The sequence below is a fragment of the Cucurbita maxima genome, unplaced genomic scaffold (genome assembly GCF_002738345.1).
Source record: "Cucurbita maxima cultivar Rimu unplaced genomic scaffold, Cmax_1.0 Cma_Scf00007, whole genome shotgun sequence".
In the NCBI taxonomy this organism is placed as follows: Eukaryota; Viridiplantae; Streptophyta; class Magnoliopsida; order Cucurbitales; family Cucurbitaceae; genus Cucurbita; species Cucurbita maxima.
The window spans coordinates 6046193-6063509 of NW_019272023.1; positions in this window are offsets into that span (position 1 = coordinate 6046193).

Genomic DNA, 17317 nt, shown 5'->3' on the forward strand with positions numbered 1-17317 from the left:
CGATCCAAGATTAACCGATTAAACTCATTAACCTTGTTAACCAACATTCGTTAACTACTAGGACATTCCATTATAGCCTAGTAGTTGCACTCCCCTTACTATAGATATATTTTTGTCCATTTAATATAACCATGATTAGTAAGTTGATCCTTCACAGGTTGTTCGTAACTAGAGCTGGGTCAATTTACCATTTTACCCCTGAAGTTACTTCTTGTTTCTTATGTCTCACTGATCCTCTAATGAACAATTGGTTTGTGGTCCAACCAGTAAACCGAATCCCTCTCAGACCAATGAGAGGGTGGGATCTCTTGTTCAAGACCTGGAGCTAGTACTTAAGAGAACTACCTCTCTTCTATTCCTAAAAGTGGGTAGGAGTGAATTTCATCTTGCACCCCACGTCCCCAGCTATTTACCCAGTCTTACCCCTGAAATGGGAGGCCAATTGAGTCGGCGAACTTGAGCCACTCTCACCCATGAAAATTTAAGGATAATTCCGAATAAACAGGAGTTCATGGTTAGCTCAAGATTAAGATCGAGTTACCTAGGTCATCAAATGAAAAGAAACTCAGTCTCAATAGTAAACGACATTATAAAGTGAGAGTGATTTTCTTCATGGTTCGATCTTATGCAATACTCATTGCATAGGATGCCCCCACTCACATGTCTCCACATGTACAATTTTAGTGATCTTATTGTTTATATCATATACAAAAGTGGAACGCATACTATAGATCATAGAATAGTGTCCCAAGAATAAGATACTCAGCCTTATCCTTATACTATAGATCATTTTGACTATATACTACAGATCATTTTGACTATATACTTGAACTTGATCAACTCTTATGTCTTACTTATAGTTCAAGTAGTCACACTATAGCCAGAGTGTTCTTAGTTTATTGGATTTAGATTAATGATCGTAAAGTTCACTTTATTCAATAACAATCTTTACTGAATAAACAACAATAATTACTTTGTTGAAAATATAATATGTTTTTGTTTACAAACTATGAGTTTTAGGACATAAAACCCAACAGGTACGTCTTTTTGTATAGGAGGAAGTTCAAGGATTTAACGTGAGTTTTAGGACATAAAACCCAACAGGTACGTCTTTTTGTATAGGAGGAAGTTCAAGGATTTAACGCAAAAAAAATCAACCCTTTACGATCAATACACGAAATTCTTAATTAATCATCAACCCTTTACAATCAATATACGGAATTCTTAATTAATCATCAACCCTTATGTCTTACTTATAGTTCAAGTAATCACACTATAGACAGAGTGTTCTTAGTTTATTGGATTTAGATTAATGATCGTAAAATTCATTTTATTCAATAACAATCTTTACTGAATAAACAATAATAATAACTTTATTGAAAATAGAATATGTTTTTGTTTACAAACTATGAGTTTTAGGACATAAAACCCAACAGGTACGTCTTTTTGTATAGGAGGAAGTTCAAGGATTTAACGTAAATAAAATCATCAACCCTTTACGATCAATACACGATTGTATAGGAGGAAGTTCAAGGATTTAACGTAAATAAAATCATCAACCCTTTACGATCAATACACGAAATTCTTAATTAATCATCAACCCTTTACAATCAATACACGGAATTCTTAATTAATCATCAACCCTTATGTCTTACATATAGTTCAAGTAATCACACTATAGACAGAGTGTTCTTAGTTTATTGGATTTTGATTAATGATCGTAAAGTTCACTTTATTCAATAACAATTTTTACTGAATAAACAACAATAATTACTTTATTGAAAATAAAATATGTTTTTGTTTACAAACTATGAGTTTTAGGACATAAAACTCAACAGGTACGTCTTTTTGTATAGGAGGAAGTTCAAGGATTTAACAGAAATAAAATCATCAACCCTTTACGATCAATACACGAAATTCTTAATTAATCATCAACCCTTTACAATCAATGCACGGAATTCTTAATTAATCATCAACCCTTTACCATCAATACACAGAATTCTTAATTAATCATCAACCCTTTACAATCAATACACGAAATTCTTAATTAATCATCAACTCTTTACAATCAATACATGAAATTCTTAATTAATCATCAACCCTTTATAATCAATACATGGAATTCTTAATAAATCATCAAACCTTTACAATCAATACACAGAATTCTTAATTAATAAATTGTTTTACCTAAAAGAACACAAAGTGAAACAAATTAAGTGTGTTGGATTGATACATTATTTAGGCATTTCAGGTCACACCCAAAGCAAGAATCAATCATACCACTAGACCAAATGTCCTTGTTGTGGACTTCATATTCAAGTGTGCATTGAACATATCATCTTTATTTCATTTACTTTATTTGATCTTCATATAAATTGTTAATATAATCAATTGTACTTATTCATTATTAATCATTTTTTGAAGTAAGACTAAGGAGATGCCGCCAATCGATCCCCATACCTCTCACATGCAAAAAAGAGCACTCTACCATCTTAGTTACATCTCCACAATTCTTACATCACAAAACTCATACGTCCTGTCATCAATAATAGTGAAAATGAAAAACTAAATAGCGAAAATGAAAGACTATCTCCTCATTATATATTTTACAATCAATATTATTCTTTGGAGATGCATGGTAACGATGAAAACCTAAATAGTGAAAATGAAAGACTATCTCTCCTCATTATATATTTAACAATTGATAGTATTCTTTGGAGATGCATGGTAACGATCTCCACACCTCTCGCATGCAAGACGATTGCTTTACCATCTAAGCTACATCCCCACGATTCTTACATCACAAAACACTAAAATAGAAAGTGAAGAGTAACAAATGGTAGAGTATTCATTTCATTCTTTCATATTTACTTTTTTTTTTTTTTTTTGAACTTAAGAACTCTTGCACTCAAAGTGAGAATCATACCACGAGATCAAATGCACTTGTTATGTGTTACTTGAAAGCATGTAGGAAAGGCATCTTCACAATTTCATGGGATGTATGTATTTAACTTGTGTCATTTTAATGTATATTTATTTACTTTGTAAATATCTTTAATTCTACAATCTCTTGAATGGGCATTTTGAGAATTGCACTCGAGACCTCTCGCACCCAAAGCCAGAATCATACCACTAGACTAAATGCTCTTGTTATGCCATTTGAAATGTATGTATGAAGCCTTGGACCTAGGTATTAAGGTCGTATTTTGTTGTATTGCAGGAAACACATGAAGTCCTCGATGAGAATATGTCATGGAGAACAAAACAAGAACCTAATAAGAACTTCTTCTTCTTTCTTTTTTCTTTGTTTTCCTAAGATGCTAAGTATAAAGTCTTTGGGATGTTTTTTTTTTTCTTTGTTTCCTATGATGGTAAGTATAAAGTGGGATGTTGGGATGTAAAGAAAGACTTTTTAGTCTTTGTTGCCCACAATTAGTGTACAGAAGTTAAGAGGTATGTTTGATAATAGGAACAAAAGTTTATATTAATATGAAGTCCTTCGATACGGAAAGATTTAGACATAGGGGCATTACAAGAATTGAACTCAAAACATCTTGCACCCTAAGTGAGAAACATACCCCCAAACCAAATATTTTTAGCTTCTACTCAAATATATTTTTCTTTGAGTGGTTGGATGGCTATAAAAAGAAAAGTTGAATTGTTATAATATATACGGTTATCAAATAAACCAACAACCCAACAAAGGAAACAAGCTAATCAATTTGGGTTGGATTGATTCGGTTCAGTTCATCAGTTTGTTTGATTTAATTCATCTATTTTGTCTCGTATGACAAGAAAATAAAGTTGTATTGAATGCACCTTAGTTTCATTTATGACAAACTCATATGAAACATACTGGCATTAATAGTACTAAGAGTTGGAATCTAAGCATTTAATGAACTTTAGTGCAACCCATGCTTCTTGAAAGATGAGATAAACTTTAGTTAAGTACGGGAACTTTAAATTACTTCAGGTGGGGCGTCAATTACACTATGTTAGTTACAATCTTTAGGATTGACTAATTGGACATGAGTTCATGGATTTAGGGAAATTTTTGTGTAATTATCAATTACAACTTATGTTTTCAAAATTTTAGGTTATAATTTAGGTAGTTGTAGGAGTTCAAATTGAATTAGGAGTTGCGTGTGTGCTCATTTTATTCATGTTCTCCCCTTCCTCCCATTTCCTCCTCTTCCTCTGTCACATTCTTTATTTCTCTTCCCATTTCTCAATCTCCAACTCTTCCTTTCTGTATCCTTAACAATGTCGATTTGAATAAAGAAGGAGAAAAAGAAAGAGAGTGAATGAAGTCGATTTGGATTTAGCTTTGGAATTAGACATCAATGAGTATGATCTAACGAACATCTATACAGGAAATTTAGTGACTTCGCTCTAGGCCAACCAGGTGAATGGTGTTACTATTGGCTTGGTTGGATGAATTGTATGAGGTATGAACAACGCGTGCTCCGTAGCCATTCCACATGTCGTACTTTAAGAGTGTTTGACATGTATTATATTATGTTATGTTGTAACGCGAATTCAAATGAGGATTAATTTCTCAATTTTTTCATTTTGACCCATCTTTCCTGAGTAGAGGACAATAAAATCCCTAATTAGAGTTCAATAATGAGGAAAAAGAAAGAAAAAAAAAAGAAAAAGAAGAAAATAAAGAAGGGGAATTGTTTTGAGAGAGAGTTAGAAAGAAGTTTTGTAGACTTTTGGGAAGAAATTGGATTTGAATCTGGTGAAGGAACTACCCATTATTACTTTTTATGACTAATTATAAATGAAGAGAAAATATCATTGTAAAGATAAGATTAAACTCTAAATCTTATTTTAATTTTACAGCATTTTCTTATTTTATATTAATTTACTTTTATTTTTATTTGTTTTCACTGTCGATTTTAGTTTCTATTTGAGTTTTGAACCCTCCAAATTTGGGTGGTAACAGATTGATATTAGAGAAGTTAAATTTTAAATTATATAGATTTTTGCTTAGAATAAAGAGTCGTATATCTCTATGATTTAGTTCGATGATACGTCTCACCACGATCAAGTAAGCAATCTAACCCTATGTCAAAGTATATGATATGTTTTAAAACTGGTATGAATTTATTGTATGTCTAGAGTTTCGTGGTAGTTATAAAATGTCCTTGGACATTAAAGAGGGAATGTTAACCATATAAAACAATACTGGATCAAAGTTATAGTTTTTAGATATGGTGAGGAGGAAAAGAGTGGTCGTGAGATATCTCACTAGCCTTAGGAAAACAGAGAGTTGTTGCTGCAGAGTGCGAGACATCTAACCAATGAAATTTTGGCATTAGAAATGATGAAACTGGAGATGGTCCACAAATGTCTGTATGGACCATTTCCAATCGTACTTTCTTTGGTTCTTTGGCAACCTTTATGAAGTTAACTCGTTTATATTTTTTCATAACGCAGCTCTTACAAACACCCATATCAATATATTTTAGGCCTTCTAAAACTCCATTAGTAACCATCATCCTCATTTCTTTGAATCTCATATGTGCAAGTCTATTGACACTACTGTAGGGTGTATGAACATGATTGTTGTTGCTCAGAGTGCTTCAAATTCAAGTAGACTTTAATTGAAAGCACTCTTGGCAACAACAACCATGTTTATACACTCTACAGTGGTGTATAGGGTTCCAAATTTTGCGTCATGCTACCACCATGACACCCTTCACAATCTTCCCCAAACTCTTTCCAAATTCGGCTTCATAACCTGTGTTATCCAACTGTTCAATAAAGATCAGATTCTTCTTGAGATCAAGAATATATCTGACATCCTATAACGTCCACCATTTTCTGCTAGAGTTTGTATGCAGAAATCTCTCTTCCCTTCAATCTCCAAGGTTTTGTTTGTTGGGTTTTATGTCCTAAAACTCATAGTTTGTAAACAAAAACATATTCTATTTTCAATAAAGTTATTATTGTTGTTTATTCAGTAAAGATTGTTATTGAATAAAGTGATCTTGACGATCATTAATTTAAATCCAATAAACTAAGAACACTCTCGTTATAGTATGATTACTTGAACTATTTGTAGAGACATAAGAGTTGTTCAAGTTCAAGTATATAGTCAAAATGATCTATAGTATAAGGATAAGACTGAGTACCTTATTCTGGGGACACTATGGATGCGGCCCACTTTTTTATATGATATAAACAATGTGATCACTAAAATTGTACATGTGGAGACATGTGAGTGGGGGCATCCTATGCAATGAGTATTGCATAAGATCGGATCATGAAGAAAATCACTCTCACTTTATAATGTCATTTACTGTTAAGACTAATTTTCTTTTCATTCGATGACCTAGGTAACTCGATCTTAATCCTGAGCTAACCATGAACTCCTGTTTATTTGGAATTATCCTTAGATTTGCATGGGTGAGAGAGGCTCAAGTTCGCCGACTTAATAGGCCTCCCATTTTAGGGGTAAGACTGGGTAAATGGCTAGGGACGTGGGGTGCAAGATGGATTCACTCCTACCCACTTTTAGGGATAGAAGAAAGGTAGTTCCCTTAAGTACTGACTCTAGGTCTTGAACAAGGGGCCCCACCCTCTCATTTAATATTACTTTAATTTGAAATTAATAATTCAAATTGATGGTTGAATCAAAATGAAGAAGGTCAAAATGTTAACTTCATTTAATGAAAAAATCCATGTTAGTGGAATTTTGAGGTGTCAAAATTTGGTTTTACCAAACTTGCATGCTTGTCAAATAAACCCCACAAATTTGAGTGGAATTTTGAGTGTCAAAATTTGGTTAACTCAAGCACGCATGCTTGCCACATAGTCCCAAACATTTGAGTGAAAATTTGAGTGTCAAAATTTGGTGATCTCAAATTTGCATGAACATGCAAACATGACTCTATAAATAGAGTGATCATAATACATGAAAGGTCTTCTTCTTGGCGAAAAACCTTGAGAAAAACCTCTCACAAACACTCTCTTCTTATATACAAAATCCCTCCCAAGATTAGTCACTCACCGAATTCCACAATCCCGTTTTAAGGCCGAAGGATAGTGGAGAAGACACTAGTGGTGGTTCGAAACCGGTTCGTGAGGAAAAAGAAATTTGAACTTCAAAAGGTTAGTATTCAAACTCATTAAGTTTTGATACTTATGAACATGCTAGTTATTTACTATAATTGATGTTCTAAAAGTGCCTAAGATCCAAATTGGTATCAGAGCAAGTTTTAGGCAATTTATTTACATTAATTTGATCATGGTGGGTACCATTTCATGAATGAAATTTTGTAATAAGCCTAATGTGTATGGGCTTTAATGAATGAAGAAAAGTCTGTAATTTTTATGGAGTCATTAGAGTTCATTTTAGGTTGTAATTGATTGAAAATGGAAGAGATAGCAAGCTGAACCGAAGAAGAAGATGGAAGAGGCAGTTCAGGTGTTTTTTCTGCCTTTAGAGTCCGATTCGATGGTTTTAAGGGTTGGTTCGCCCAGTTCGTGATCCTTGGGAGCGGTTCAAGTTATTTTTAATTATTAATGTAATAATTTAGTTAATTGCTTGTTTTAAAATGCCAAAATCAATCCACTTTAGCGTGTTTAATTAATTATGCATTATAAATGTATGTTTTAATTAAATAGAAAATGTATATGCATAAAGTATGTCATATAGATTTAAAATCCCACCATAGGCTAAGCATGTTTCATGCATTCCAAGTATGTTATAAGTGTTATAATGTATAGTATGCATGTTTAGGGTTCCATGAGTGATAGATATAAATTGTTATATTATTACATGGAATGGATGATTATATAATTGTTATATAAAGCATGTTAGATGCATGTTATAGGTTATTTTCAACATCATAAAACGAGATAGACATTAAAGTCTATAATAAAGATAAGTACATGCTCACTCAGGGTTAAGAACCGAGCACGATCAATTTTAATAGTTAAAATAGGTCGATGTCTTACAAAATTGGGGTTACGTGAAAGCTCACCTTGCACAATCTTGTCTAAGGCTGGAGATACTTAAGTTGACGGTTTACGGAACACCTACTACCTGGAGATCGGACCAGTACTTGAGCCTAGTTAGCCCAGTTTTATGAGCATGCTTAAGTGATATAAGTTTTAGAAAAATCACCTAGACTTAAGTTATATTTAATTAGCCGAAATATAACTAAGTAATAAGTATACTCAACCGTCTAAAATTCTTAGTGGGAGAAAAAAGATATATGAGATACATCGTTTTCCTTTTACGCTCTCTGGAAAATTCACACCGTGAGATTCATGCTCGGCCTTGTGTCGCCCTGGGAGCATCCTCCATTCGGAAGGTATTTGCATGAGTCAATAACAAGGTGAATAGAGAAAGTATTTATAGTAAGTGGGAGAAAGAAGTATATCAACACCTCCTATGGTCTCAACCAATAGGTTGCACCATGAGATTCCCATGTTCCACCTGCATGTTGCCCTAGAGCAACAACCCATTTAGAGGGTCGTAACATGGGAGTCGAAACAACGCAAACTCCAGAAATGGATAGGATTTCTTAGGTCCGTTCCCAACTTTGGCTTTTTCATTCGGTAGCATTGTTGGGACCGATCTCTGAGGACATAAAATGATGGGTCACACTTACGAAAAATTACTAAGAGTTAGTATATTCTTGACCAAAATAGCGATAACTAAAAACACTATAGGAACAAGAGTTATTTTGGGATTAGTGTTTAAAGTCAAGAATGTCTTAGTTTAGTGAATGAGGGATTGACTGCCCCTCGGTAGCAGTTGCTCTAACTCACTAAAGTATCGTTGCAAATTAATAATTTTTTGGTACATTATTACATTTTCTAAAACCGATTGGATTAAACAGGATTAAGTCAAATTACTAATAGAATTTTCTTTATGTCACAGCATGACAAACTCAACAGTACAATTACTCGCTTCTGAGAAATTAAACGGCGACAATTACGCAACTTGGAAATTAAACCTAAACACAATATTGGTAATTGATGATTTAAGGTTTGTTTTAACTGAGGAATGTCCTCCAAACCCCAACTCAAATGCAAACCGAACAGTTCGCGATGCGTATGACAGATGGATAAAGGCAAATAACAAAGCCCGAGTGTACATTCTAGCCAGCATATATGATGTTTTGGCAAAGAAACACGATGTTATGGGTACTGCTAAAGAGATTATGGAATCTCTAAAAGGGATGTTTGGACAACCGTCCTTCTCCCTTAGACATGAAGCCATAAAATACATTTACAACTGTCGTATGAAAGAAGGAACCTCAGTTAGAGAACATGTCCTGGACATGATGGTCCATTTCAATGTGACAGAAGAAAATGAAGTTGTCATTGATGAGAAGAGTCAAGTCAGTTTTATCATGATGTCTCTTCCGAAGAGCTTCTTCCAGTTCCGTACAAATGTGGTAATGAACAAAATAGAATATAACTTGACTGCTCTTCTTAATGAGCTACAGACTTATAAGTCCCTCTTAACGAACAAGGGACAAACAGGAGAAGCAAATGTTGCTATCTCCAAGAAATTACTATGAGGATCATCCTCCAAAAATAAGTCTAGACCTTCAAATTCTAAAAGTGTTTTGATGAAGAAGAAGGGTAAATGGAAAAATAAGATTCCTACTAACCGCAACAACAAGGTTTAAAAAGCAGATAAAGGAAAATGTTTCCATTGCAACGAAAATGAGCACTAGAAGAGAAACTGCCCAAAATACCTTGTAGAGAAGAAAGCCGAAAAGACACAACAAGGTAAATATGATTTACTCGTTTTAGAAATATGTTTAGTAGAGTATGACAACTCAACTTGGATACTAGATTCAGAGGCGACTAATCATATTTGTTTTTTTAACCAGGAAACTAGCACCTGGAGAATGCTTGCGGACGGCGAGATAACACTCAGGGTTGGAACAGGAAAGGTTGTCTCAGCAAGATCAGTAGGAAATTTAAAGTTGTTTTTTGGAGATAGATTCGTTATATTAGATAATGTACTTTTTGTTCCTGAAAAGAAAAGAAATCTAATAAGTTAGAAGACAACTCTTTACTTCCATGTGAGTCTTGTCTTGAGGGAAAAATGACTAAACGATTGTTTTTCGAAAAAGGTTATAGATCCAAAGAAACCTTAGAACTCGTGCATACAGATCTCTGTGGTCCAATGAATGTCAAAGCACGAGGAGGGTATGAATATTTCATCAGATTTATTGATGATTATTCAAGGTATGGCTATCTTTACCTAATGCGTCACAAGTTCGAAGCTCTTGAAAAATTCAGAGAGTATAAGACTGAGGTTGAGAATCTATTAGGTAAAACTATTAAAACACTTCGATTAGATTGAGGAGGAGAGTACATGGACTTAAGATTTCAGGACTATATGATAGAACATGGAATAAGGTCTCAACTCTCAGCCCCTGGTATGCCTCAACAAAATGGTGTATTAGAAAGGAGAAATAGAACTTTGTTAGACATGGTTCGGTCTATGATGAGTTTCGCTCAATTACCCTATCCGTTTTGGGGATATGCAGTGGAGACTGCTACATACATTTTGAACATGGTTCCTACTAAGAGTGTTTCAGAAACACCGTAAGAAATCATCAATCTCGCAGCAAACTAGTATTAAGTGAGATTTCTAAAGAAGCTACAGATAAAACAACAAGAGTTGTTAATCAAGCTGGTCCTTCAACAAGAGTTGTTGATGGAGCTGACACTTCTGGTCAATCACATCCTTCTCAAGAGTTAAGAATGCCTCGACATAGTGGGAGGGTTATAACTCAACCCGATTGTTACTTGGGTTTGGCAAAAACTCAAGTCATCATACCTGATGATGGCATTGAGGATACATTGACCAATAAACAGGCAATGAATGATAAAGATAGAGATCAGTGGATTAAAGCCATGAATCTTGAAATGGAGTCAATGTACTTCAATTCAGTTTGGGAACTTGAAGATCAACCAAATGGGGTAAAACCTATTGGTTGTAAATATATCTATAAGAGGAAACGAAACCAAACCGGTAAGGTACAGACCTTTAAAGCTCAACTAGTAGCAAAGGGTTATACTAAAAGAGAGGGGGTGGACTATGAAGAAACCTTCTCTCCTGTTGCTATGCTTAAACCGATTAGAATACTCTTGTCTATTGTCACATTTTATGATTATGAAATTTGGCAAATTAATGTTAAGACAGCCTTTCTAAACGGAAATCTTGAAGAGAGTATCTATATGGCTCAACTAGAGGGGTTCATTGAACAGGATCACGAGCAAAGGGTTTGCAAGCTTATAAGATCCATTTATGGGTTAAAGCAAGCATCTCGATCCTGGAATATAAATTTTGATATTGTGAACAAATCTTATGATTTTAAACAGAATGTTGACGAACCTTGTGTTTATAAACGGATAGTCAACTCTACAGTAGCTTTTCTGGTGTTGTACATTGACGATATCTTACTCATTGGAAATGATGTGGAATTTCTAACTGACATTAAGCATTGGCTAGCGACACAATTTCAAATGAAAGATTTGGGAGAGACTCAGTTTGTTCTTGGAATCCAAATTGTTCGGAATCGCAAGAACAAATCACTAACATTGTCTCAGGCATCGTACATCGACAAAATGTTGATTCGATATAAGATGCAGGACTTCAAGAAGGATTATTACCTTTCAGGCATGGAGTTCATTTGTCGAAGAAACAAAGTCCTAAGACATCTCAAGAAGTTGAGGATATGAGACACATTCCCTATGCATCAGCGGTCAGTAGTCTGATGTATGCCATGCTGTGTACCCGACCTGACATATGCTATGTAGTGGGAGTTGTCAGCAGATATCAGTCCAATCCGGGACTTGCTCATTGGACTGCCGTTAAGAATATCCTTAAGTATCTTAGGAGAACGATGGACTATATGCTAATGTACTGTGTTAAGGATCTGATCCTTACAGGGTACACTGACTCAGATTTTCAGACCGATGTAGATTCGAGGAAATCCACATCAGGATCTGTCTTCACTCTGAACGGAGGAGCAATAATATGGAGAAGCATAAAGCAAGGTTGCATTGCTGATTTCACCATGGAGGCTGAGTATGTTGCTGCTTGTGAAGCAGCGAAAGAATCTATATGGCTTAGGAAGTTCTTAACTAATTTTGAAATAGTTTTAGATATGCATCTTCCCGTCACTCTTTATTGTGATAACAGTAGAGCAGTTGCAAATTCAAAAGAACCAAGAAACCATAAGCGAAGAAAAAATATTGAGCGCAAATATCATCTCATAAGGGAGATTGTGCAACAAGAAGATGTGATCGTCATACAGATAGCTTCAGAGCACAACATTGCTTATCCATTTACAAAGCCCCTCACGGCTAAAGTGTTTGAAGGGCACCTAGTGAGTCTAGGACTACGAGTTATGTAATTTAGGACAAGTGGGAGAAAAGACGAGTATGTGATGACCTAGTTTATTGTATTTATATCTTTCTCTCTACTCAACATTATAAAACCCCAATAGAGTTTTAGTCCAAGTGGGAGTTTGTTGGGTTTTATGTCCTAAAACTCATAGTTTGTAAACAAAAACATATTCTATTTTCAATAAAGTTATTATTGTTGTTTATTCAGTAAAAATTGTTATTGAATAATGTGAACTTTATGATCATTAATCTAAATTCAATAAACGAAGAACACTCTGGCTATAGTATGATTACTTGAACTACTTGTAGAGACATAAGAGTTGATCAAGTTCAAGTATATAGTAAAAATGATCTATAGTATAAGGATAAGGCTGAGTACCTTATTCTAGGGACACTATGGATGCGGCCTACTTTTTTATATGATATAAACAATGTGATCACTAAAATTGTACATGTGGAGCATGTGAGTGGGGGCGTCCTATGCAATTTGTATTGCATAAGATCGGACCATGAAGAAAATCACTCTCACTTTATAATGTCATTTACTGTTGAGACTGATTTTCTTTTCATTCGATGACCTAGGTAACTCGATCTTAATCCTGAGCTAACCATGAACTTCTGTTTATTTGGTATTATCCTTAGATTTGCATGGGTGAGAGTGGCTCAAGTTCGCCAACTCAATAGGCCTCCCATTTCAGGGGTAAGACTGGGTAAATGGCTGGGGACGTGGGGTGCAAGATGGATTCACTCCTACCCACTTTTAGGGATAGAAGAAAGGTAGTTCCCTTAAGTACTGACTCCAGGTCTTGAACAAGGGGCCCCACCCTCTCATTGGCTTGAGAGGGATCCGGTTTACTGGTTGGACCACAAACCAATTGATCATTAGAGGACCAGTGAGACATAAAAAACAAGAAGTAACTTCAGGGATAAAACGGTAAATTGATCCAGCTCTAGTTACGAACAACCTGTGAATGATCGACTTACTAATCATGGTTATATCAAATGGACAGAAATATATCTATAGTGAGGGGAGTGCAACTACTAGGCTATAGTGGAATGTCCTAGTAGTTAACGAATGTTGGTTAACAAAGTTAATGAGTTTAGCTGGTTAATCTTGGATCGTTAGAGCCCATGATTATAGGTCCATTAGGTCTTTCTACTAGCTCATATCGGACTAAACCATAGAACTGTGTGACGAGTGAGTTCGAAGTGTTCGAATGCAAATTAGGGAGAATGTGCTACATATATATGATATATTTAACCGCATTTTTGTTTTATTTACGAATTAAACAAGAAGAGAGAATATGAGATATTTAAATAAGATTTAAATATCTTAAACAAATATGTGTCGGAATTAATTGGGATTGACATTTTAATTAATATTAAATATTAATTAAATAGTTTAATTAATCATTCAATATTACTTTAATTTGAATTTAATAATTCAAATTGATGGTTGAATCAAAATGAAGAAGGTCAAAATGTTAACTTCATTTAACTAAAAAATCCATGTTAGTGGAATTTTGAGGTGTCAAAATTTGGTTTAACCAAACTTGCATGCTTGCCAAATAAACCCCACAAATTTGAGTGGAATTTTGAGTGTCAAAATTTGGTTAACTCAAGCACGCATGCTTGCCACATAGTCCCAAACATTTGAGTGAAAATTTGAGTGTCAAAATTTGGTGATCTCAAATTTGCATGAACATGCAAACATGACTCTATAAATAGAGTGATCATAATACATGAAAGGTCTTCTTCTTGGCGAAAAACCTTGAGAAAAACCTCTCACAAACACTCTCTTCTTATATACAAAATCCCTCCCAAGATTAGTCACTCACCGAATTCCACAATCCCGTTTTAAGGCCGAAGGATAGTGGAGAAGACACTAGTGGTGGTTCGAAACCGGTTCGTGAGGAAAAAGAAATTTGAACTTCAAAAGGTTAGTATTCAAACTCATTAAGTTTTGATACTTATGAACATACTAGTTATTTACTATAGTTGATGTTCTAAAAGTGCCTAAGATCCAAATTGCTTACGCATGTGTTATATTAACACCTTCATTGTTGTCGGCAAGATACACCTTCCTAAAATTTCCTTATTAGAAATTTTGAAATAATTCCTTAGTTGAAGATAAATGAAAGGATGCAATTGAATCTAAAATCCAGAATTTAATTGGGCTATTCATGCTATGAATTAGAGAATCCTCAGTATCTTCTGCTGCATATATAGAATCAATGTCATCTTCAAATTTGTGATTTTTCTTTTCTTCAATTTTGTACAATCTGTCCGAAAGTGTCATTTTTCTCCACAATTTCAACACTTTACTTTCGATTTATTTGGATATTTTTTTTGATTCCTTGATTTTGATCGTTCATGTTTGTTTGGGCTCTTTAATTTACTTCTCGTTTAGGAATACTTTCGCTGACATCTCGAATTTCATCAAACTTCAATTTATCAGATCCTCGTGAACAGTTGATTGCAGCAACTATAGTATACCACAACTCAGGTAAAGATGACATCCAAATGAATGCTTTAATTTCATTTTTGAACATAATTTCCTCTGAGCTCAATTGACTGACAATCATGTTGAACTAATTTATATGATCTGCAACAAAGCTACCTTCAGACATTTGTAGATTGAACAACCTCTACATCAAATACACCTTGTCCATAGCCGACAGATTTTCGTACATATTTGACAACACCTTCAATAGGTCCGATGTCGTCTTCTCTTTGATGATGTTGAATGACATGTTTCTAGACAGCGTCAACCAGATCAACCCTAATGCGTGACGATCCTTGAGCTTCCAGTCCTCCGTGGTCATGGTATTCTGCTTCACCCCCAAATGGGATTTCTGAAGATCTTTCTAGTCATATAATCTTCAATCTGCATCTTCTAGAAACTGATATCGAATTCATCAAACTTTTCAATTCTTGTCTTTGAACTTTCCATCTTCACATATCGTGGTGAATCTCACCTCGCTTTGATACCAGTTATTAGGATCACACAACAACGCACACACTCGATCTAAATGAACACAAAGAACTTGATAAAGAAAATGTAAGGCGAAATATTGACTAAAAGTTTTGTATTAATGACTTCAAGGTATGCAAAGAAATGATATAAAGAATGAAAAATATAAATTTTGAAAGCACTGACTAATGGGTATATATATTATTTCAGTTTATTATTATTATTATATATATAGCTTTAACAAATATAACTACCTACTATATATAAATATTTAGTATATATATCTTTATCAGATTTTTACTATAAGCAGCCTTCATATCCAACATTCTAGAGCTAAATAGTTAGTTTTTCTACGAGAGTTTAAAGAAAAAATCAGCAAATGGAGGCTCGGAACTTTGATAGTCAGCCTCCATATCTAGTATATATATCTCGATTTTTATTATAAATAGTCAGCCTGTCAACCTCCATATCCAGTATATATATCTCGATTTTTAGTTAGTTTTTCTACGCCTACGGTATATAAATATTTAGTATATATATCTCTATTAGATTTTTACTATAAATAGTCCGCCTCTATTTCCGTTATCTACATGACACTATTGATATCTTTGGTTCTCCATATCCAACATTCTTTGGAACCCATCAGTTTACACGACACTCTGTTATCTACATGAAACTATTGATAACTTTGGTGGCAATCTTATCTCTTGGAGTTCAAGGAAATAATCAACAGTTTCTTGTTCTCGTATGGAGGGCGAATACAAGGCGGTTGCTTATGCCATTGCCGAATTAATCTGGATCCAAGTTCTCTTGCGTAAGCTCAGATGCCACAAGAACAAGCGCCTAGCCTGTGGTGTGACAACATTGAGCTCGGGATCTCGCAAGCACGAGCACTTAGCCTGTGGTGTGACAACATTGGTGCCACCTATATGTCCGCCAATCCAATCTTTCATCGATTGAGGTTCCCTTCGTCTTTTAGTGAGAATTCTCCTTTTTTTCTCGTCTAGATTAGATAATCTATTGATTTACTCCCATTCAACCTAACCACACCATTCATATGTAATCATAAGGAAGAGTATTTATTAAAGCCCTAGATTGTTGGCCTTAATTTTTTTGTAGGAAATAACAAACTATTTAATTTGATATAATTGTGGGGGCATTTCATGAATCAAACTCAAGATTTAAAATTTATCCACTACACCAAATGCCCGGTTAGTGGATCAATCATTTTTAATTGCTAGTCCATGTGTTTTGTGTGCCTCATGATTTGAAATTTATCCACGTTTTTTACGTTAATTTTTAATTGCTACTATTATTGTCATGTTAATTTTACGTTGTCCATCCCATAGTAGAATTTGTTCTTCAAATCAATTGGATGCACTTCCATTAATATTATTAAAAAATATTGACATAAATAAAGTTCTTTCTACTTCAATTAATATTATTAAGAAATATTGACATAAATAAAGTTCATATCCTATAATACTACCCTGTACGTTTGAGATTATGAATGACCCAGCTCAAATTTGTTTGGTTGAAGTTGCATTGCCACTAAAGTATATGCATTCCTTTATCCCACTAAAGTATATACATTCCTTTAGGATAAATATTGAAACAATAAGTTTGAATATTAAGTAAAATTTCACCACAAACAAAGTTTTTGAAAACGACTTTTATTTTATATTTATTTTTAATTTTTTAATTTTTTAATTTTAGTTTTCAAAACCTAAATTGATAGGTTAAAATTACTTCTTTCCTACCATTTAACAATATTTATATAGTAAAATGGGATTAACTTCTTTTAAGTTGATGTACTTTCTTTTTATTACTATGTTTACTTCTATCTCATTTTAAAAAAAAATGTGCTAGTAAACATAATTTCTCTTTTATTGTTATATATACTTACTATTTACTTCATTTTATACAAAAGTCTACGTAATTACT